This window comes from Chrysemys picta, chromosome 9 (assembly GCF_011386835.1).
Source record: "Chrysemys picta bellii isolate R12L10 chromosome 9, ASM1138683v2, whole genome shotgun sequence".
Lineage (NCBI taxonomy): Eukaryota > Metazoa > Chordata > Testudines > Emydidae > Chrysemys > Chrysemys picta.
This window is the reverse complement of record NC_088799.1, coordinates 60,311,026-60,335,425: the sequence shown is the minus strand read 5'-3', so window position 1 is coordinate 60,335,425 and position 24,400 is coordinate 60,311,026. Positions and strand designations below refer to the sequence as shown.

The following is a 24,400-nucleotide window of genomic DNA, read 5'->3' as shown; positions in this document are numbered from 1 at the left end:
CGATGCTCTCAGGACCGGGATTGTTGCCTTCTACCCGGGGCTGGGGATTGTGGCCTTATGTCTCCTTGGTACTGGCTTAGTGTTAGTGCCCGGGGAGCGGTGCACCGGGGGAGCCGGTGCCGTGTGCTGGCTTGGTTCCAGTGCCATCGAGTCCCGCTGCGTCAAAGGTAGCTGGGAGTCCACAGAGGCTAAGCTCAACCAGGACCGGTGCCGGGGGAGTGACCTCGAGCGGCGCACCATTGCCGGCTTGCCCCTGGACGGCATCCTTGGTGATGGTGCCGGAGGCTGCTCCTTGCCAGGGCGGGGGCTTGCTGCCGACTGCTCGATGAGATCTTTTGCCGCCTCAAAGGTGTCTGGCGTGGAGGGTTGTTCTAAGATGTCCTCCAGCCCTTCTTCTGCGCTCGACCCACTTAGCCCGGGGCTTGACGGGCCCTGCGGCTCAGAAGCCACCAGTGTTGGTGCATGTCCTGGGGTCGCACTGCCCTTCTGAGTGCTCGGTCCCTTGGGAGGTGCCGCCTTCTTATGTGGGGAGCGCCCTCTATCGCCTTTCGGCTGCCCCTTTGACCGTACTGGAGAGGTCGAGCGATGGCTGGGCTTGTCCTACTGTTTCAGTGCCGCATGCTTGCGGTGACCCACCGGTGCTGGATCACGGATTGATGCCGGGGCACTCCGCACCGAGGATGCCGGCACTGAAACCGGCTGGTCCGAGGCCGCAGGTTGCAGCGCGGCCTCCATGAGCAACTGCTTGAGGCGAAAGTCTCTCTCTTTCTTAGTTCTTGGCTTAAAGGCCTTACAGATCTTACAGCGCTCAGTCTGGTGCGCTTCCCCCAAACAACAGAGACACAAGTTGTGGGCATCATTATCGGCATGGGCTTGCAGCACGTTGCACAAGCCTTAAACCCTTGGGCCTGCAGCATGCCCCACAGCCCAGGGCTGGTGCTGGAAACAACTTCCAGACACCTAAGGAAGCTTAACTATCTACTATTAAGAAGTGCTCACTACTTATAACTATTAAGAACAGATAACTGCTAACTACTGATATGCTAAGGGATCACTCACAAGCGAGAGAAGAGTTGTTCCAACGCCGCTACAGACGGTAAGAAGGAACTGAAGGGGGGTCAGGTCGGCAGGGGTATATATGCACTAGCGTGGAGGCGCTGCTCTGGCGGGCTCTCCTGCTGACCCGACAGGCAGGGCCGGCTTTAGGAAGTGCAGGGCCCAATTCGAACAGTTTCGACAGGGCCCCAGCAGGGATGACTAAAAAAAAAACCACTTAAAAAGAACCCTTTCATTTCTTCCACGTATTATTTACTTTCCATGACTATATAAATAATAACAAAATTATATATTACATACATTACATCATATATTAATTAGCTGATTTTCACTTTCATATTAGGAAAATAATTCATGTTTTGATAGTTGTACAACTGATTTTCTTCAATAATGTTTATTTTATTAAAATTTATAAAATATTTCCTTATTAATATAAAATTGTGCCCTCCTCTCTCCCCTCCCCCCAGCGCCTCCCGGCCCGCGGAAACAAACCCTGCTTCCACAGCGCCGCCCCGCTGAAACAGCTGTGGGCCGAAAAGGAAGGGTGGGGGTGGGGGGTTGACATAGGGTGACCAGATCACAGCAGTAAAATAGGACCCGACCCCTCCCCGCTCGGCCCCACCATCACACCTCTCTTCACCCCCTAGCCCCCTGCTGGCTTGCTGTGTCCCTCCTAGTCAGTCCCCCACCCACCACTTGCCTCCTTTCACCTTCTCCCTCCCCTGCCAGAAACCCCCATGCCCGCCTCTAGAACCCCTGCTGGCTCACTGCTTGCCTCTTTGCCCACCTGCCACTTGCCCACCCGCTCGCCGCTCGACCCCCGCCACCCAAGTATAAAGCCTCATTCAAAGACCCAGGGGTCACTATATTACTGCACACAGCAGTCAATCAGTGCAATTGTAGATAAATCTCTGCATTATGCATTTTTGTATAACTTTTATATGACTTTGTATTGAACCTTGGTAATGTTATAGCTGGCCCCTAAGGTAGTATAATTAAGGTAAAAGAAAAATGTCTTTTTGCTAGAATAGGGTTACCATATTTAAAAAATAAAAAAGGAGGACACTACACGGGGCCCTGGCCCCGCCCCTTTCCCCACCCCCAGCCCCGCCCCAACTCCACCCATTCCCGCCCCAGCTCTGCCCATTCCCCAAAGTCCCTGCCCTAACTCCCCCTCCTCCCTCCCAGCCACGCGAAAAGGGCTGCCCAAGCGCTACCGGCTTCACGGTTTGCCGGGCAGCCTCCAGACCTTGCGCCCGCGGCCAGCGCTTCCCCAGCACAGCTGGAGCCCGGGAGGGGAAGCGCCCAGCCGGGGGCGCAGGGTCTGGAGGCTGCCCAGCAAACCCGTGAAGCCGGTAGTGCTCGGGCTTCGGGCAGCCCCTATGCCTCCGGACCCTGCGCCCCCGGCCGGGCACTTCCCCTACTGGACTCCGGCTGCTCTGCTCCCCTGACTCTTCGGCTCTGTTTAAGAGCCAAGCTGCCCGAGCCAGCGCTACCGGCTTCGGGCAGCCCCCATGCCTCCGTACCCTGCGCCGCCGGAGCAGAGCAACTGGAGCCCGGGAGGGGAAGTGCCTGGCCGGCGGCTCGGGGTCCGGAGGCACGGGGGCTGCCCGAAGCCGGTAACGCTGGCTCGGGCAGCTTGGCTCTTAAACAGAGCCGAAGAGTCAGGGGAGGATCAGAGCAGCTGGAGCCCGGGAGGGGAAGTGCTCGGCCGGCGGCTGGGGTCCGGAGGCAAGGGGGCTGCCCGAAGCCGGTAGCACTGGCTCGGGCAGCTTGGCTCTTAAACAGAGCCGAAGTCTGAGTCCGGGGAGGAGCAGAGCAGCCGCGGGAGAGGAAGTGCCTGGCCGGTATTTTTCCCGGACATGTTCGGCTTTTTGGCAATTCCCCCCGGACGGGGGTTTGATTGCCGAAAAGCCGGACATGTCCGGGAAAAACCGGACGTATGGTAACCCTATGCTAGAAGTAGAATAAGATCTTCCCCCCACTTTGTAATCAATTGACCTGTTGAATGAATGAGGTGTGAATGAGGAAGGTGTGGAAGGCAGGCACTTCCAGACAACTGCAACCCTTGGAGAGGGGCTGGGAGCCAGCCAAGAAGAGCTTTGCCCAGGGCTGAGTGGGACAGAGTTTGGGTGCAGGGTCCGGGCTGGGGCACGGTGTGGGGTGCAGGATGGGTGGAGGGGTGCAGGCTCTGGGAGGGAGTGCAGAGGGGTGGGTGCAGGCTCTGGGACAGAGTTTGGAGGCCGGAGAGGGGGTGGTGGGTGCGGGGGGGGGGGGGAGGGGACTGCCATCACATGTGGCTTCCTTCCTCCCCTGCGGCCCCTCACCATAGCCTCGGTGGGGGATGGGGCTGCCCCTTGCCCAGTGTTTGCAGGAGTGGTGGCTGGGGGGAAACCCAGTCAAACTCTGCTTTTACTCTTTCGTTGATGGGTCACTTTAACCCCTTACAAACCTCTTCCCGCCTCTCTCACCCCCCTTTTCTACTGGGCTTGTTTGATCTTTTCGGTGGAGCCAGATGAAAACCACAAACCCCAGCGAGAGCAACAGGCTGGAAGACTAGACTGAACCCACCAACCATCTAGCAAATGTCCCCGCACCTCCCGGGCCACCTGCTTCCACTCCTGGCCTCTCCTAGCGCCGCCAGTGATTCTGTGTGGCTGCATCGGGTGGGATTTCAACCCCCCCTCGCTAAATTCACCCCTATTTTGTGACCACTCTGCACCAAGAGCACCTTCCTTCCCTGCCCTAGAGCTGCTGGATGGCTAGAAAGCTGAGCGGGTGTTTGATCAATCTGGAATATTATTGTGCCCCCCCCCCAAAAAACGTAATGTCCACACAGCTTTGGAGGGGGGGGGATATTCCTCCCCCCCAAAGCCGGTCTATTTTATTGTTGCAGGGCAAATGAAGGAGTCAGAGTTTAATGGAAATATTTAGCCCCTACAGTGGTCTTGAGGCAGGGGAAACAGAGTTGATGGGAAGGGAACTGGTTTGGATAGGAGCCCCCTTCCCCCTCCTTTGCAAAATAATTTGCGGAGGGGAATCAGATCACTCCGTGCCTCAGTTTCCCCTCTCTCGGGGGAGAGGGGAGAGATAAAAGTCTCAGCCTGCCCTGTTGCAGACCTTTCGCATTCTCCCCTCTTGGTGTATTTGATTTCCTCCTCCAAACTTCCCTCTCTCTCTCACCTGGAATTCACAGCTCTAAGTACTGGCTCGGGGCTTTCTTCCTGGGTTACATGATCCCGAGTTTAGTTTTGAAACAGACACAGGCAGGCACAAACTCACCCTCAAACAGCAACACCACCGAAAACCACAAAACCAACCCAATATTACAAACCTATGGGGAATCACGGGGTCAAACACTTACCGACCCGAAGCCCCAGCAGCTGCTCAGGTGAGTGAGGTCCACATTGCAGAGATTCCTGTCTCCCACGGGACCGGAAGCCCCCTAGGTGTCTCCTCCAGGTGAGTGCTGAGGGGAGGGGAGGGGAAGGCTGCAAAGCACATGTGCCTTCTCCCCTCCTCCTGACCTGCAACAGCAGCTGCTGCCTCTGCCTCAGCCCCCTGCCGCCCAGCGTCTCTCGTTGCCTAGCAGCGACAGCTGCTGCTTCCGGGAGAGCCACAGAGCTTTGCTTCAGGCAGGGACACTGCCTGATCTGCGCGGGGCCCCCTTACGGGCGGGTCCCAATTCAGGGGAATCGGTGGAATCGGCCTAAAGCCGGCCCTGCCGACGGGAGCCACTAAGGGAAAAAGTTTCCGACGTCTGTGCATGCGGCGTGCACACACCTAATGTGGAATGGACGTGAACAAGCACTCAAAGAAAAACCAAATATCTGTTGGAAAAGTAATATGGCAAAACAGAAAATGCCTGATCATGGAATCATAGAATATCAGGGTTGGAAGGGACCTCAGGAGGTCATCTAGTCCAACCCCCTGCTCACAGCAGGACCAATCCACAGTTAGATTTTTGCCCCAAATCTCTAAATGGCCCCCTCAAGGACTGAACTCACAACCCTGGGTTTAGGAGGCCAACGCTCAAACCACTGAGCTATCCCCACCCCCAGTCTTGAACACATGGTCTAGATGAATTACTATAAAGTGGGTGAACAACTGCTTGAAAGATTGTACTCAAAAAGTAATCATCAATGGTTTGCTGTCAAACTGAGAGGACTTACCTAGTAGGATCCTACAGGGGTCTGTACTGGGTCAGATACTATTCAACATTTTCATTAATGGCTGGGATAATGGAGTGGAGATTATACTTTATAAAGTTTGTGAACGACATCAAGCAGGGAGGGTTTGCAAGCATTTTGGAGGGCAGAATTAGAATTCAAAACAACCATGATAAATTGGAGAATTGGTCTGAAATCAACAAAATGAAATTCAATAAAGACAAGTGCAAAGTACTACAGTTAGGAAGGAAAAAACCCAAATGCTTAACTACAAAATGGGGAATAACTGACTAGGTGGTAGTACTGCAGAAATACATCAGGGGAGTTATAGTGGATCACAAATTGAATATGAGTCAACAATGTGATGCTCTTGTGAAAAAGACTAATGTTCTGGGGTATATTAACAGGAGTGCTGTATTTAAGACCTAGAAGGTAACGTCCTGCTCTACTCAGCACTGGTGAAGCCTCAGCTGGAGTACCATGTCCAGTTCTGGCTGCCCCACTTTAAGAAAGATGTGGACAAACTGGAGAGAGTCCAAAGGAGAGCAACAAAAAGGTTAAAAAAAAACCTGTGCATGTTTCGTCTTGTAAGAAGAAAACTGTGGGGGGACCTCATAGTCTACAGACATGTTAAGGGCAAAACAGGAGATTTAGGTTAGATATTAGGGAAAATTTCCAACTTTAGCTGGCATTCCATAGGACTGAAGAATATTCCAGTCTGTGCAGGCTGTCAAATGCCTTTGGAAAATCCATGAAATTGATAAGGGGAGCTGCTATTCTACATGTTCTTCTATTATGATCCTTAGTGTGAATACGTGATCTACACAGGATCTCTTGGGCCGAATCAAGACCATCTCTGCTGTTGTTTGACATTGCCATAGACTGGATAATGAAGAAGCATATTAGCAAAACACGCACTGGTATAGCATGGGTAGAAGGCAAATGCCTAGAAGACCTAGACTTTGCTGACAACAAAAATGATTAGGGGTATGAAACAGCTGCCGTATGAGGAGAGATTAATAAGATTGGTACTTTTCAGCTTGGAAAAGAGGCGACTAAGGGGGGATATGATAGATGACTATAAAATCATGACTGGTATGGAGAAAGTAAATAAGGAAGTGTTATTTACTGCTTCTCATAACACAAGAACTAGGGGCCACCGAATGAAATTAATAGGCAGCAAGTTTAAAACAAACAAAAAGAAGTATTTTTTTTTCATGACACACAGTCAACCTGTGGAACTTCTTGCCAGAGGATGTTGTGAAGGCCAAGACTATAACAGGGTTAAAAAAAAAACTAGATAAATTCATGGAGGATAGGTCCATCAATGGCTATTAGCCAGGATGGGCAGGGATGGTGTCCCTAATCTGTGTTTGCCAGAAGCTGGGAATGAGCGACAGGGGATGGATCACTTGATGGTTCTGTTCATTCCCTCTGGGCACCTGGCACTGGCCACTGTCAGAAGACAGGATATTGGGCAAAATGGACCTTTGGTCTGACCCAGTATGGCTATTCTTATGTTCTTATGGGCGGCGCCCCTGAACAGTTACAAACAAAGACAGACAGACAACCTGGCAAAAACAGTAGGCCAAGCAGGACTCAAAATTAGTTATGCTAAACAGACATCCTTGAAAACCCAGATGTCAAGCAGTAACATCACATCAGAAGGCAAAAAACCCCAAGAAAGTAGATTAGTTCACCTACCTAGGCAGCATCATATCGGCCAGAGACCTCAAGAGGGAAGTGCCTTCAAGGATAGGAAAGGCATCCACAACATTTAGTAAACTTAATAATGTATGGATATCAAAGATATATAGCACCAGAACAAAACTAAGATTTTTCAATTCAGACGTAATCTCAGTGCTAACATATGGGTGCAAGAGCTGGAGATCTATCAAAGTGTTAAGACAGAAAACTAGATGCCTTTGAAAGTAAATGCCTACAAAAGATTCTGGGCACTGGTTGGAAAGACTTCATTATCAATGGAGAGAGATGAGAAATCACCAACCAGCATCTCGTTTCCACAAGAATCAGAAGAAAGCACTGGGCATATTTGGGGCATGTACTTCAGATGCCAACACACAGACTCCCACACAAAGCTATCAAGTGGAAACCAACTGGTGTGAGGAAACAAGGGTGCCGAAGAGAAACTTTAAGGAGTACTCTTAGCAGGAGGAGCAGAACAGTTGATCTCAACACCATAGAGAAGAGAGAAGCAGCAGCAAATGACAGAGAGGAATAGAAATATCTAGTTTCTGCCCTGTGCACCAACACTGGCATGAGAAGGATGTAATGTAATTGTTAGATATGACAGTCCTGTCCAAAGGACCAATTTTACCCCCTTCCTTACAGTAACGCATAGCAGGAAAAGCACATGCTGTCCTGGCTGTGCCATTGGGAGCTGGAATGAATAAGTTACTTAACTTACAGTGACTGGACATTCTTTGAGATGTGCAGTCCCTATTTATATTCCATTGTGGGTACGCATGGTCTCTGTGTGCCCAGAGTCAGAAAATTCTTGGAAGTAGTGACTGTTGGTCCATGCATGTGCCCTCGCTCTCCTCATGCCTCCAACTGAGGAGATAAAGGATGGGGTGGACCAATCACCTCTCCAGTTCCTTCTCTACAGCAAATCCAAGAATAATCCGAAGCAGAGGAGAAAGGAGAGTGGGTAGTGGAATACAGATACAGATCACACATCTCAAACAATCTCCACTTACTGTAAGATAAGTAACTTCTTCGTTGAGTGCTGGTCCATATGCGTATTCCACGGTGGGTTACTAACTAGCAGAACTCAGGTAGGAAGAGGGTGTGAAGATGCAGGTGGCAGAGCCATTTGGACTACCACTGTCCCAAAGGATGCATCAGCAGAGGAGCTGCTTTTCATATGTCAAATAGAGGTACTTCTTGAAGTGATGCCATTGAGATCGCTTGTGCTCTTGTAGAAGGAGCCCTCACACCATGAGGGGGAGGAAGATGATAGAGTAAGACACAGCAGAAGATCCATTTAGAGATCCTCTGAAAGGATATAGCTTGACCTCAGACTCATTCTGCTACAGTGAAAAACAGTCTGGGTTATTTTCTGACTGGCTTTGTTCTTTGCAGGTAAAAGGCTAAAGCTCATCCAGGGAATGAAGTCTCCTCTCTTCTTCAGATGCATGTGGCTTCAAAAACACCCAGAAACAAACAAACAAAACAAACACAGGTAAGTGGATTGACTGACTCAGGTGAAACTCTAAAACTTCTTTGGTGGGGAATTTAGGATGTAAACGTAATGAGGCTGTGTCTTTATGCAACATGGGGTAAGGCAGACCCGCCATCAGTGCTCCGAGCTCACCTACCCTTCTGGCTGAGGTGATGGCCACAAAGAATGCAACTTTCACAGATAGGAGAGAGACAGGAAAATGTAGCTAGTGGTTTGCAGGGAGGTTTAGGGAGTATCAAAAGAACAAGGTTTAAGTCCCACTGAGGAGTATGTTTCTTTACTGGCAAAAAGATTCTGGAAAGGACTAATCAGAACCTGCTAGTTAGTGGGTGAGCAAAAATTGAATATCCACATAAAGATGGGTGGTACACACTGATAGCTGCCAGGTGTTCCCATACAAACTTGATGGAGATACCAGCCATTTTTAGAGAGAGAAAATACCCTTATTTTGGACTATATAAGGACTTATGGTTAAAAATATGGGCTTCATCAAAGGGCAGATCCTCCATGGTGTTCTGGACCTCCCTGGGAAACCCTAAAGCGTGAAGCCATGATTCAAAGGCGCAGCACAATGGCTGTTGCCATTGACCTTGATGATGTAGCTGCTTCATCTATTCCTGATTGAAGCGCAGTTCTGGCAACCAACTTCCCTTCCTCAATGAGAGAATGGAACTGAGACCTATCTTATTGAGGAAGCTTGTTAATGAAGTCTGTGAACTTGGAATATTTAGCAAACAGCATTTGGTAATTGGCTATTCTGAACTGAAGGCTAATAGATGACTTTCCTTCCAAACAAATCTAGGCATTTACCTTCCTTATCAACCAGAGTAGCTCTAGGATGTTGCTATCTAGATCTCTTCATGGCAGCCTGGACAACTTGGAAATTAGGTGCAGGATGAGAAAAAAATAAATCCCGCCCCTTGGCTGGGACAAAATAGAGTTTCTCAGCCCTCTTAGCGGTAGGGGCACAAGACTGCTGGGGTATGCCAGACTGCTCTAGCTGGCTCTACTATGGCTTCATTAACAGAAAGTACTATTCACCTGAATCCCAAAAGTTGTAAGATGTCCAAGAGGTTATGCTTTGGATCCTGGACTTCCTCTAGGGAGCTCTATAATTCCGCTTTAACCCTAAACAACAGTTCCTGGAACTGCTTATGGTCATCTGTTGAGGGATGGGGATATCGGAGTGACAGCTGCATCCAGAGATGAGGACAGTCTTGTTACCACCGGTGGAACCACCAAATCCAGCTAGTGGTAATCTTCTTCCACAGGGTCAGTAGAAAGCTTTGGTTGTCATCCCGCAGGGGAAGGGTGGACAGATTTGTTCCGACCCTGTAAAGGGGGGGTATGGGTCCTATGGTCCCCGCTATGGGCAATAAGAAGGGTCAAAGGGGGGTTGTGCAGATCCCCATGGCATGAGTACCATCAGTTCTGAGGCAGGTGCTGAGGTAGCCTTATGAAAGCTTATAATGTTCTGAACCTGATGGTCATTAGGAGATCCATTTACAGGTTACGGCTGTGAATGTATTCATGTACAACATTGTAATTGTAGTGCAACTACAACATTATCTGACCACAGGGGGTGAAGTAATCAGGCAGGGAGGGGCACCTCCCAAGCTAGTTGTTTTCAGAAAAGCAAATTAAAATACCTATCCATTGTCCAACCAGGCAGGGATTTCCCTACACCCCCCCTGAATTTCCCCAACACCCCCCAGCCCCAGTAGTCAACTAGTTACATGCAGTGTTGCCAATTTAGTCATTGGTTGGAAATTTGAATTGAAACTGAAAAATTAATACACACTTTAAAAGCATATCCAGTGTATGATAAAATACTTGTACCTGAAAACATATAATAGGTTTGAAAAGTATGAACAAAGACCAGCTTCCTCACACCGCTGTTTTTTCTAACAATATCAGCAGATTCATTTCGGCAGTGTTGGCCAACCTTATAATTTCAAATGATGATTTGTAAGCAAGGTCTCAACGAGCTCTCCACTGACAGCTAGTGATGAGCCTGGGGAGGGAGGAAAGCTTAAGGACCAGACTATTTACATGAACTCACCTACTCTGCCTAGTATCCAGCAGACAGAGCTGTGTTGCCCAAGAGACCAATTTTGGCTGGTGTTTGGAGTTTCTGTACTAAACATTTTTATTATATTATAATTAATTTTTATATAAGAACAGCTATATTGGGTCAGACCAATGATCCATCTAGCCCAGTACTCTGTCTTCCGACTGTGGCCAATTCCAGGTGCTTCAAAGGAAATTAACAGAACAGGACAATTGAGTGATCCATCCCCCGTCATCCACTCCCAGCTTCTGGCAAACAGAGGCTCTTAGATCATGGAGTTGCATTCCTGCCCATCCTGGCTAATAGTCTTACCCCTCATCAGTCCTCACCCTCTTCTACTGTATTTTTGAACACCCCCCTGTAGTGAGTCGGTGTGGCTCCCCTCCTGCCCAGAAGAGGGAGCCCACGTGCAGGCACCAGAGTGGGTGGGACCACCACCACCTGTCCCCGCCCCCCGGAAGTCAAGGGGCGGGACAGGAAGTATAAAGGCCGGCCGCCAGAGCTCAGTCGGGGGCCAGCCACCGCAGGGAGCAGACGTGTGGCTGGGAGCTCCCGGCCAGGAGACCGCCGAAGACCGAGGCCTGGACCCTAGCTGGCCCGAGCTACCCCGGGCACGCTACGAGGAGGAGCCACCGGAGCCCGTCCGCTCCCGTCACTGGGAGAATCCCTGGGAACCCCACCCCACCAACCCTGAGGGTGAGACTGTACCCGAACCCCTCCGCCCCTGCTGCTACCCAGAGGAGCCGCCTGAGGACCATTGGCCTGACTTCCCGGCAGAGCTACCGGACCTGCCACCGAGCCCTGGCAGAGAGGAGCCCATGCAGATGGACTGGCCCGAGCCCGGCGCGACGAACGAGGTAGGCTTTGAGGGGGATCGTGGAAGTAGCCCGGGGGTAGCCGACCCCGGTCCGGCTGCAACCGAGTGTGAGCCTATGTCAGTGTGTTGCGGTCTGGATACCCCACTGACCAGCAGCGGCAGTAACCGCTGCTAGGGCCCCGGGCTGGAACGCAGTGGAGTGGGTGGGCCTGCGTTCCCCCCTGCCACCCCCGCTCACGGGTGGCAGGTTTCCCCCTCACCCAACGCTCGGCTACAGAAAGCCTAGGCGTGCCTTACCTGGGCTTCTGAACTGCTTGCTCGCTCAGCCCCCTGCAAACCGGGGCCTGAGCCTAACTGTGTTTGCCCCGCCCTGATCCAGGGCCTGGGCTCTGAACTATTTGCTCGCTCAGCCCCTGCAAACAAGGGCCTGAGCTTAACTGTGTTTGCCCCGCCCTGATCCAGGGCCTGGGCTCTGAACTGTTTGCTCGCTCAGCCCCCCTGCAAACAAGGGCTTGAGCCTAACTGTGTTTGCCCCGCCCTGATCCAGGGCCTGGGCTCTGAACTGTTTGCTCGCTCAGCCCCCTGCAAACAAGGGCTTGAGCCTTACTGTGTTTGCCCCGCCCTGATCCAGGGCCTGGGCTCTGAACTATTTGCTCGCTCAGCCCCTGCAAACAAGGGCCTGAGCTTACCTGTGTTTGCCCCGCCCTGATTCAGGGCCTGGGCTCTGAACTGTTGGCTCGCGCAGTCCCTACAGTCAAGGGTCTGAGCTTCACTGTGTTTGCTCCGCCCCTGCAGTCAAGGGCCTGAGCTTTAACTGTGGTTGCTCCGGCCCTGCACCAAAGAGCCGGAGCTTCGGGACTAAGGCCTAGTCTTCACTTACCGGCTGGTCCGGAGGCACGCAATCGATGTTCTGGGATCGGTTTATCGCGTCTGGTTAAGACGCGATAAATCGATCCCGGATCGATCCCGGAAGTGCCCACAATCGGCGCCGGTACTCCAGCTCTCCGAGAGGAGTACGCGGCGTCGACGGGGGGAGACTTCCGGCCGCGTCTGGACCCCGGTAAGTCCGGACTAAGGTACTTCGAATTCAGCTACGTTATTAATGTAGCTGAATTTGCGTACCTTAGTCCGAAGTCCGGACTAAGTGGGGACCAGCCCTAACTGACTGCTTGTTCCCACAGTAGTGAGTCGGTGTGGTTCCCCTCCTGCCCGGAAGGGTCGAGCCCCGGCTAAGACCTACTACACCCCCCCTCCCCTAATTTCAATTCCTGGGGAAAACACGGCAACAGGAGGACACAATGGTGGACCATTACAATTAATGGAAAGACATTGAAACTGAAAAAGAAAACCCCAGTCCTGGAAAGGAGGGAGTTCCTCCCCATTCTGAACAACCAGGAGTCAACATTCTAGGAGATAGAGGGGAAAAAGGAGAGAAAAAAACTTTAAAAAACATCCAGAAACTGAGGGCCAGCATCTAAGCAGGGTGCTGTCTGTGAAACACTGGATCCCCTCTAGGACAGAGGAAACTGAGCTGAGGCAATAGATAACTTGTATTAGAAAAGGGAGTGCAAAGCCTGAAATCGATTTGTCTCTTTATGTTTATTTTCTGTGTAACTTGAATGTGTTTGCTTTTCCTTACTATTTCATCTCTGAATTTGTAATTTTTCTATTAAGTAAACTTTTTGTTGATTTTCACACCAAGCAGATCTCTGTTATGCAAACCGTGTGGAGCATCTGTGCAAAGTGAACTGATGACTGAGGGCAGGTTTCAGTTCTTTGAGGGGGATGAACCATAGGGGAAAATTTCAAGTGTCAGGTAGTTAAGAACTTGGGGAGATGGATTTGGGAGGACTTGGGATCAGAAGGAATTGTTGAGATCACTCAGAAAGAAGGGAGGGACCATATGCTTGTAGACTGGCTACTGGTGTCAGTGCACTGAACCATAGCACCAGAGTATTAACATGCCCAAAGTTACAAAGAAAGGGATGACAAAACCCCTTATTGCTCTGCAATCCCCAAAATGTCACAAATACACAGGGACCAGCACTTGAAGAAGAAGGCGGCTCTCCATTGACAGAGCCAAGAGAATTTCTGAGCACCATGGCCTGAGCTATTGCTCCCACTGCATTGGTGGATTGCCAGTTGAGCTCACAAACACCAGGAACAATATCCATTTCTCTTTTAGTACCAGCAAGTTCCAACAGCTGAGCTAGACCCCAATGGTCCATCTAGCCCAGTATCCTGTCTCCAGCAGTGACTAGTACCAGAGCTTCAGGGGTAGTGCACAGATCAGGGCAATTCTGGAGAGATCCATCCCTGTTTTCCCCTCCTGACTTCTTGCAATCAAAGGTTTAGGGTCGCCCTGAAAATAAAGTTACATCCCTGAACTAAGAGCCATTTATGGACCTATTCTCCATGAACTTATCTAGTTCTTTTTTGAACCCAGTTATACTTTTGGCCATCACAGAGTCCCACTGCAATAAGTTCCACAGGTTAACTGAGCGTTGTGTAAAAAAGTACAGTAACTCCTCACTTAACATTGTAGTTATTCCTGAAAAATGCGACTTTAAGCGAAACCATGTTAAGTGAATCCATTTTCCCCATAAGAATTAATGTAAATGAGGGGGTTAGGTTCCAGGGAAATTTTTTTCACCAGACAAAAGACTATATATATATATATATATATATATATATATATATATATATATATATATACACATACACACACACACACACACACACACACACACATACAGTATAATTTTTAAACAAACAATTTAATACTGGTACACAGTGATGATGATTGTGAAGCTTGGTTGAGGTGGAGGAGTCAGAGGGTGGGATATTTCCCTTACTGCTAAATGATGAACTAGCAATTGGCTATGCCCTCAAGGGTTAACTCTCTCACTCTACAAGGCAGCAAGAATGGAGGGAGATATGCGCATTTCCCCTTTAAGTGCACTGCCTTGTTAATTAGATCAGCTCGCTGAGACCGCAGCTGCTGCAAGCTCCCTCCGTCCTGAGCCCTGGTGTATCCCCCCTGCTCTATGGAAGATGGGGTAAGCGGGGTGGAGGGGGACACTCTGACATTAGCCTCCCTCCTTCCCTCCCTCCCCCCGGCACAGCAAGCAGGAGTCTCAGGGAGCAGCTCCAAGGCAGAGGGCAGGAGCAGCACATGGCAGTGGGGGGAGGGACAGCTGCAACTGCTAGCCTGCACAGGGAACTTAGAGGGGGCGGGGAGCTGATGGGGGAGCTGATGGGGGGGCTGCCAGTCCACCCTGGTTCCAAGCCCCCTCCAGCTAGCTGCAACAGGCTGCTCTTCCTGCAAGCAGTAGACAAAGCAGGCGGCTACCAAACGACGTTAGAAGGGAGTATTACACAACTTTAGACGAGCATGTTCCCTAATTGATCAGCAACGTAACAACGAAACAACACTAACTAGGACTACTTTAAGTGAGGAGCTACTGTATGTCCTTGCGTTTGTATTAAACCTCTGTCTATTACTGCAATGGATGACCCCTGGTTTTTGTATTGTAAGAAAGGATAAATAACACTCCTGTATTCATGATTTTATAGATCTCTATCATATCTCCCCCTAATCATCTCTTTTCTATGGGCTTGTCACACTTAAAATACTACAGAGGCACTGCTGTGCTGCTGCAGCACTTCAGTGTAGACACCACCTATGCTGACAGGAGGGGGTCTCCCATTGGTGTAGGTAATCGGTCAATGAAAGAACACTTCCATCAACCTAGCGCGGTCTACACAAGGACTTAGTCGGCTTAACAACGCCAATCAGGGGTGTGGATTTTTCACCAACCACCCAACAGACATAGTTAAACTGACCTAATTTTCTAGTGTAGACCAGGCCTTAGCTAAAAAGCCCTAATCTTTCTAGTCTCTCCTCTTATGAAAGCCATTCCATACCCTTGAGGATAGAGCTAGGCTGTTCTCAGTGGTGGCAGATGACAGAACAAGGAGCAATGGTCTCAAGTTGCAGTAGGGGAGGTCTAGGTTGGATATTAGGAAAAACTATTTCACTAGAAAGGTGATGAAGCACTGGAATGGGTTACCTAGGGAGGTGGTGGAATCTCCTGCCTTAGAAGTTTTTAAGGCCCAGCTTGACAAAGCCCTGGCTGGGATGATTTAGTTGGGGTTGGTTCTGCTTTGAGCAGAGGGTTGGACTAGATGACCTCCTGAGGTCTCTTCCTATGATTCTATGATCTTTGTTGCCCTACTCTGAATCTTTTCCATTTCCACTATGCCCCATCTCAAAAAGGGTAATCATGGATTTATACTGTAGCATTATGATATTTTTCTGTCTTATTTTCTTTCCCTTTCCTAATAGTTCCTAACATTCAGTTAGCCTTTTTGACCACTGCTTAACACTGAGCTGAAGTTTTCAGAGAATTATCCACGATGACTTCAAGATCTCTTTCTTAAGTGGTAACAGCTCACTTAGAACCCATATGTGTAGTTGTGATTATGTTTTCCAATGTGCTTTACGTTGCAGTTATCAATATTGAATTTCATCTGCCGTTTTGTTGCCCAGTCACTCAGTTTTTGAGATCCCCCTGTATTTTTTGCAGTCAGCTTTGCACTTAACTATCTTGAATAATTTTGTATCATCTGTAACCTTTGACGCTTTGTTCATTCCCCTTTCCAGATCATTAAGGAATACAGATCCTTGGGGACCCTGCTATTTACCTCTCTCCATTGTGAAAACTGACTATTTATTCCCACTCTTTGTTTCCTATCTTTTGACCATGAGAATACCTTCCCTCTTATCCCATGACTACTTAGGGTACGTCTACAGTATGAAATTAATTCGAACTTATTCTATTCGAATTTTCGGAAGCAATTTTATACATTCGGTGTTTTGTCCCCACTAAAGCGCGTGAATTCGGCAGAGTGTGTCCACAGTACCGAGGCTAGCATCGAATGTCAGAGCGGTGCAATCCCACAGTTCTCACAGTCCCGACGCCCATTGGAATTGTGGGTTAAGCTCCCAGTGCACTATGGAGCAAAAACATTCTCACGGGTGTTTCTGGGTGTGTGCCGTCACTCGCTCCTTCCTCCGTGAAAGCTATGGCAGACGCCATACTGCCAGCAGACGGTGCAGTACGGTGCACCGCCTGTCTCTATGAATCCATCCTCTCGTCTTTCTATCTACCCTTTTATCTAACCATTTCCCGCCTTTTTTCGGCTACCGTGAACCAAGCAGCACAGCTTCTGCCGCAAACTCTGCTCTCCCGCTCTTGCATGGCTAGCTAATTTTTCCATGTTGTCTGTCCTGGGCTCCCGTGGAAGCTACAGAAGGCAACAATTCCCCGCCATTTTTCGGCCATCGTGAACTGAGCCGCACAGCTTCCGCTGCTTTTTCCATGTTGTCTGTCCTGGGCTCCCGTGGAAGCTACAGAAGGCAACAATTCCCCGCCATTTTTCGGCCATCGTGAACTGAGCCGCACAGCTTCCGCTGCTTTTTCCATGTTGTCGGTCCTGGGATCCCGTGGAAGCTACAGACGGCAACAATTCCCTGCCGTTTTTCGGCCATCGTGAACTGTGCGTGAACATCGCACAGCTTCTGCCGCAAACTCTGCTCTCCCACTCTTGCAGCTCTCGCGAGCTTCCCGACTCCGTGAAAGCTACAGAAGACAACCATTTACCGCCTTTTATCAGCCATCTTGAACCGAACAGCTCTCCTACGTTTCGCGCCCTTTTCCCAAGATTACCCGTTCAGGCGCCATAGCACGGCAAGCATGGAGCCCGCTCAGATCCCCGCTGCAGTTTTGACCATTGTAAATACCTTGTGCATTATCCAGCAGTATGTGCAGTACCTGCAAAACCGGGCGAGGAAGCGACGACAGTGCGATTACTATACTGATGAGGACATGGATACAGACGTTCCTAGAAGCACAGCATGTGGCGATTGGGAGATCATGGTGGCATTGGGCCAGGTTCATGCCGTGGAATGCCGATTCTGGGCCCGGGAAACAAGCACAGTCTGGTGGGACCACATAGTGTTGCAGGTCTGGGATGATTCCCAGTGGCTGTGAAACTTTCGTATGCGTAGGGCCACTTTCATGGAACTTTGTGACTTGCTGTCCCCTGCTCTGAAGCAAAAAAGACACCAAAATGAGAGCAGCCCTCACAGTTGAGAAGCGAGTGGCCATAGCACTGTGGAAGCTTGCAACGCCCGACAGCTAATTGCTGCTTGTTGTGTGCTCCACAATATCTGTGAGAATAAGGGGGAGACGTTTATGGCGGGGTGGGAGGTTGAGGCAACTCGCCTGGCGGCCAATTTCACACAGCCAGACAACAGGGCGATTAGAAGAGCACAGCAGGGCGCGCTGCGCAGCAGAGAACCTTTGAAAGCCAGTTTCATGACTGGCCAGGGTACAGTGTGACAGTTGTGTTTGTTTCTCTTGAAATTACCTGCCTCCTATATATGTATATGTATATATATGAAAGGAAATAAAGTCAAAATTGTTTAAAAACTGTTCTTTATTATTTGTTGCACAACACATTGAGAGAAATCAGAAGGTAGACCAGGGGAGAGGGGGGTATTGGGTTGGGGGGTGGAGAAAGAGAGAAGGACAAGTCCAGAAACCAAATCAAAAAAGTTTGCATATGCCAGCTTTCTGCTGCTTGGGCGATCCTCTGGGGTTGAGTGTGTGGGTCCCCATAGCCTCCCCCCTCGTGTTCTTGGGCATCTGGGTGAGGAAGCTATGGAACTTGGGGAGGAGGGAGGGCGGTTATACAGGGGCTGCAGCGGCAGTCTGTGGTCTTGCTGCCTTTCCCGCATTAGATCCACCATACAGATCCACCGCATGTCAGTTTGCTTCCCCATGAGCTTGACCATAGCATCCTGCCTGCTCTCATCGCACGCATCCCTCCTCTCTTTGTGTTCCCGTAATGCTTTACGGGACTCTGCAATTGTTTGCTTCCATGCATTCAGCTGGGCCCTATCAGTGCAGGAGGGCTGCATGAGCTCGGCGAACATGTCATCCCGAATTCATTTTTTCCACCTTCTAATCTGGACCAGCCTCTGGGAAGGAGTAGATAAGGGCCGCGTTGAAACATTTGCACCTGCAGGAGGAGAAAAAGGGAGGGTAGTATTTTAAAAGATAAATTTCAGAGAACAAAGGGGACACTTTGGTGTGAGTAAGCCATCACACACGGCCGGGCAACAGAATTCAGCTTGCAGGCAGCCTAGGGGCACACAGGGTTTTGCTTCTTCTACATTCATTTCAATGCTTTCAAACTGCTGGGTCCCCTTTCCCATAGCAAGCAATGCCTGGTGGGTTTGCCATATAAAAGGAGGGCCTGCGGGCTCTCTGGGATGATCGCTTCACACAACAACACCCCCCCGCACCCACCGTGTGGCTCCGATGAGGCTCTGAGCAGGGATGAGCCCTTTAAACTAAACGCGAACAGCCCAGCGTGGCTGGGTTTCCACCCCACCCCCCACCACGTGGTTCCGATCAGGCTCTCACTCACCAGAAGTACCTTCTCAAGGGTCATGGTCTGGGATCCTGCCTTGGGAGTGGGGGGAGGCTATTGGCTCCAGCGTTAAGAATAGTTTCTGGCTAGGGAGGAAAACGCATTCCCCACTTGCCGCCTGTGCACTGTCCTCCTCCTCCTCTTCGTCCTCCAATGACTCTTCCTCCTCGCTCCGTGCAACTCCCCCCTTGCAGGTGTCCATGGACAGTGGTGGCGTCACCCCCCCATAATTGCATGCGGCTCATGGTAGAAGCAGAATGTATGGGTCTGTGACCCAGAGCGCCTGTTCGCCCCCTGGCTTTTTGGTACGCTTGCCTGAGCTCCTTGATTTTTGTATGACACTGCTCTGTGTCCCTGGAGTAGCCTCTTTCCGTCATGGCCCTGGAGACTTTAGCATACGTATTTGCATTCCTTTTTTTGGAACATAGTTCTGCCATAACAGACTCGTCTGCCCAACATGTGATGAGATCCAGTACCTCCCGTTCGGACCATGCTGGAGCTTGTCTGCGAATCCAGAACTACGTGATCTCTTGTGATGGTGGACTCTGCATGGTTGCCTGTGATGGTGGACTGTGCTGATGGTCACCTGTGCTCATGGTGACCAAACAGGAAATGAAATTCAAAAGTTCCCGGGGCTTTTCCTGCCCAACTGGCTAGTGCATCGGAGTTGAGAGTGTTGTCCACAGCGGTCACAAGGGAGCATTCTGGGATAGCTCCCGGGGGCCAACGTCTAATTGCGTCCACAATACCTTTAACCCAGGATTGCGATTTCAATTTAAGCACTAGTCCACTTGCTGAGGTGGAGTACAGAAATTGGATTAAAGAGCCCTTTAAATCGAAAAAAACTGTTTGGTCGTGTGGACGGAATCTTTTTTTTTTTTAATTAACTCGGCTAATTCCGAAATAACAGACTAATGTAGACCAGACCTTAGTTTCCTTAAGAGCCTTTGGTGTGGGGGACTCTTCCCCAACAAATCGTGTTTATCTATGTTTCTGATAAATCTGTTCTTTACTATAGTTTCTACCAACTTGCCTGATACTGAAGTTAAGTTCACTGGCCTGTAATTGTCAGATCACCTCTGGAGCCCTTTTTAAAAATAAGAGTCACATTAGCTATCTTCCAGCCATCTGGTACAGAAGCTTGGTTCAGCAATAAGTTATATACTACAATTAATAGTTCTGCAATCTCATATTTGAGATCTTTCAGAACTCTTGGGTGAATACCATCTGGTCCTGGTGACCTATTACTGTTTAATTTATCAAATTTGTTCTACAACCTCTTTTACTGACACATTAGCGTGGAACAATACTTCAGATTTGTCACCCAAAAAGATTAGCTCCAACGTAGGCATCTCCCCTACCTCCTCTGCAGCAAAGACCGATGCCAAAAATTAATTTAGGTTTTCTGCAATGGCCTTGTCTTCCTGAATGCTCATTTAGCAGCTTTGTCATCTAGTGGCCCCACTGCCTGTTTGGCAGGCTTACTGCTTCTGATGTACTTAAAAAAATGTTGCTCTTAGTTTCTGGGGGTCTGGTCTACACTACAGACCTATATTGGTATAACTACATTACTCAGGGGTATGAAAAATCCACACTCCTGAGTGACGTGGTTAGACTGATCCAAATCCCCATATAACAGTGCTATGCTGAAGAGAGAGCTTCTGCCTCTCAGGGGGGTGGATTAACTATGCTGATGGGAAAGCACTCTCCCATCGGTATAGGAGCATCTTCATTAAAGTGCTATACCGGTGCAGCTGCGCCAATGCAATGTTTTAAGTGTAGACCTGCCCATGGTCTTCAGCAAGGTGCTTCTCAAATTCTTTCTTGGCCTGCCTAATTTTTTTACACTTAACCTGACAGAGTCTGTGCTCCTTCCTATTATCCTCACTAGGTTTTGATTCCAAATTTTAAAGGATGCTTTTTTGCCATTGTGACGTTGTGCAGTCTATATTGTTTTATAAAAATATAAGTGAATATAATGTAACTGGGATATGCTTCATGCAAAAGGTCTCTTGTAAGGTATCATTACAAAGCTCATAATCTACTGAGTGTGATCATCCTATTTGTAGAAATGTACCACTCTTATCTAAAACTAGAAATATAAAACATAACTCTGAGGGCCTATTGTAATTATGTAAAGTGTGGGCCATTAAGGATGGTTTGGAATCTTGATGACTCCCATTGTCTGCAGATGGCTGTATTTACCTGTGAGTCTTCCTGTATGTGTGTGTGCTGGCAAGTGAGTAATGAAGTCTTGCAGTGACATGTGATCATGTCACCTGAACTGGAATCCATCTTTAACCTGGTGCTTTTCCAGTGAGGGGGGGGGGACCCAGAGGGACAAAGGGTTCCCACCTTATGCAAAAGATATATAAAGGGGTGGAAGAGAACAAGGGGGGGAGGAGCCATCATGAAGAATCCCCTAACTATCACCTGAGCTGCAACAAGAGCTGTACCAGGGGAAAGAATTGTGCCCAGGCCTGGAAGGTGTCCAGTCTGAGAAAAAACTTACTGAAGCATCTCTGAAGGTGAGATTATCTGTATTCAGTTTGACTAGACATAGATTTGTGCATTTTATTTTATTTTGCTTGGTGACTTACTTTGTTCTGTCTGTTACTACTTGGAACCACTTAAATCCTACTGTCTGTATTTAATAAAATCACTTTTTATTTAGTAATTAACTCAGAGTATGTATTAATACCTGGGGGAGCAAACAACTATGCATGTCTCTCTATCAGTGTTATAGAGGGCGAACAATTTATGAGCTTTATGCAGGGTAAAACAAATTTATCTGGGTTTAGACCCCATTGGGAGTTGGGCATCTGAGTGCTAAAGACAAGCAAACTTCTGTGAACTGTTTTCAGGTAAACTTGCAGCTTTGGGGCAAGTGATTCAGACCCTGGGTCTGTGTCTGGAGCCAGATGGGAGTGTCTGGCTCAGCAAGACAGGGTGCTGGAGTCCTGAGCTGGCAGGGAAAACAGGAGCAGAGGTAGTCTTTGCACATCGGGTGGCAGCTCCCAAGGGGGTTTCTGTGATCCAACCCGTCACAGCCATTAACAGCTTCCCTTACTCTGTTGTTTATAGCCCCAGTGGCATTCTTTTGTTCCTCTTATTGTCTTTTCTGATCGGGGATATACATTTAGTCTGAGCCTCTACCATGCTGTTTTTAAGTAGTCCCCGTGCTGCTTGCAAGAATTTAACCCAGGGGTAGGCAACCTATGGCACGTGTGCCGAAAGCGGCACACAAGCTGATTTTCAGTAGCGCTCACACTGTCCAGGTCCTGGCCACTGGTCCGGGGGACTCTGCATTTTAATTTAATTTTAAATGAAGCTTCTTAAACATTTTCAAAACCGTATTTACTTTACATACAACAATAGTTTAGTTATATATTATAGACTTATAGAAAGACCTTCTAAAAACGTTAAAATGTATTACTGGCACGCAAAACCTTAAATTAGAGTGAATAAATGAAGACTCGGCACACCACTTCTGAAAGGTTGCCGACCCCTGATTTAACCCTTGCAACAGCTCCTTTTAATTTCCATCTAACAAGTGTCCTCATTTAGTGTAGTTCCCCTTTTTAAAGTGAATGTTACTGTGGTGGGGTTTTGTTTTTTGGTTTGTATTAATCTCCCTGCAAGGATGTCGATATTTCTGCTCTGGGGATTACAGGCTGTGTTCTCAGAGATAGTAAGTGCCATGAACCATATAGCTCTTTCTCTCACAGGACATACATCAGAATGACCTTTTAGCCTTTAGCAATCTGCAGTAATTTCTCTCACAGAAATTACAATCTCTGCTGGCTGTGCTAGCAGCATCTGTGCATGTTGGCGTCAAGGCACATTCAAACAATACAGATGCTCTCCAAATTATTCCTGACTCTTAGGTTATGTCTACACCACCCTCCGGATCGGCGGGCAGCAATCGATCCGGTGGGGGGTCAATTTGCTAGACGCGATAAATCGACCCCCAAGCACTCTCCCGTCGACTCCTGTACTCCACCACCACGAGAGGCGCAGGCAGAGTCAACGGGGGAATGGCAGCAGTCGACTCATCACGGTGAAGACACCGAGAAGTAGGTCTAAGTACGTCGACTTCAGCTATGTTATTCATGTAGCTGAAGTTGCGTAAATTAGATCAATCTCCCCCCTCCCCCCCAGTGTAGATCAGGCCCCAGAAATCCCTTTATGGCATTTATAGCATCTGTAGACCTTCACGTGGCTCTCAGCCATGTTTTATCTTTAAGAATTCACAAGTTTCCCACCCCACCTTAGCAGAACAGTCCTATGCAGTTGTCGTTATTGAAAACAATTTGAAGTCTTCAGGCTAAGCTACTTTGGAGTTACAAGTCACTGAAACACAGAATTCTTTGCCATTTTCCCCCCCAAAAATTATTTCTCTAAACTGGCTCATTCAATTATTCTCAAACTATCCAGAATAGTTCTCTTCCAGTGGTAAACCAAATATGAGAAACCACAGGCAAAAAGAAGCTTTTGTCGTGAAGTTAGAGCTGGGTTAGAAGAAAATTGGGTTTATAATGGAAACTATCACAGTATTACCCTAGTTATTAGTCTCTCCAAATTTTAAAACTCCCCAGGCACTCTCACATTGCTTAAAACTTCCTCAAGACTCCTTATCCACTTCATGTCCATAGATACCTTCATGGAGATCCCAGAGGTTTAAACCTTTGCACCTAATAACGCCAAGATTTTCAACCCAATCTTAATAATGATAGTTCTATGCACTAGCTGGCACGGTGCAATAATATTTAAAAACAGTGTGAAGTTTTTAGACCAAGCTATTTCTGAGCTAAGCTTCATGACAAAATTCCTCCTCTATCTTGGTGGGTCCTGCGCTTATTGGCGGTTTTTCTTGCCTCAGAGATTCACCATGTGGGTTGGGGAACAGCCCAGAGACCTTCCCCTCTGGGAGAACCCACAGTCCAGGTCAATTGGGAGGTTTGGGGAGAACCCGGGCCCGCCCTCTACTCTGAGTTCCAGCCCAGGGCCCTGTGGACTGCAGCTGTCTATAGTGCGTCCTGTAACAGTTGCATGACAGCTACAACTCCCTGGGCTACTTCCCCATGGCCTCCTCCAAACACCTTCCTTATCCTCACCACAGGACCTTCCTCCTGGTGTCTGATAACGCTTGTGCTCCTCAGTCCTCCAGCAGCACACCCTCTCCCTCTCAGTTCCTTGCGCCTCTTGCTCCCAGCTCCTCGCACTCCCACCACAAACTGAAGTGAACTCCTTTTTAAAACCCAGGTGCCCTGATTAGCCTGCCTTAATTGATTCTAGAAGCTTCTTCTTAATTGGCTCCAGGTGTCCTAATTAGCCTGCCTGCCTTAACTGGTTCTAGCAGGTTCCTGATTACTCTAGTGCAGCCCCTGCTCTGGTCATTCAGGGAACAGAAAACTACTCATCCAGTGACCAGTATATTTGCCCTCTACCAGACTCCTGTACCCCACTGGTCTGGGTCTGTCACAGCTTCTACAAACACATTAGAAGACTTCAACTGTGCCAAGTCCCATAACTCAAGTTAGTCTAATTATCCTCAAATTCTTCAATCAAAACCATCT

General features: G+C 48.8%; 1 protein-coding gene and 1 long non-coding RNA gene across 14 annotated transcripts in view; one reads left to right on the top strand and one right to left on the bottom strand.

The window, feature by feature from the left end:
- Positions 1 to 24,400, bottom strand: part of MID2 (midline 2) — a 465,133-nt gene that overhangs the window by 329,217 nt on the left and 111,516 nt on the right. The window lies entirely within an intron of this gene.
- Positions 1 to 24,400, top strand: part of LOC101953387 (uncharacterized) — a 43,296-nt gene that overhangs the window by 10,659 nt on the left and 8,237 nt on the right. Inside the window, exon 2 of the long non-coding RNA XR_010590407.1 lies at positions 8,331 to 8,430. This is a non-coding gene — a long non-coding RNA (uncharacterized LOC101953387). The remainder of the gene's footprint in view (positions 1 to 8,330; positions 8,431 to 24,400) is intronic.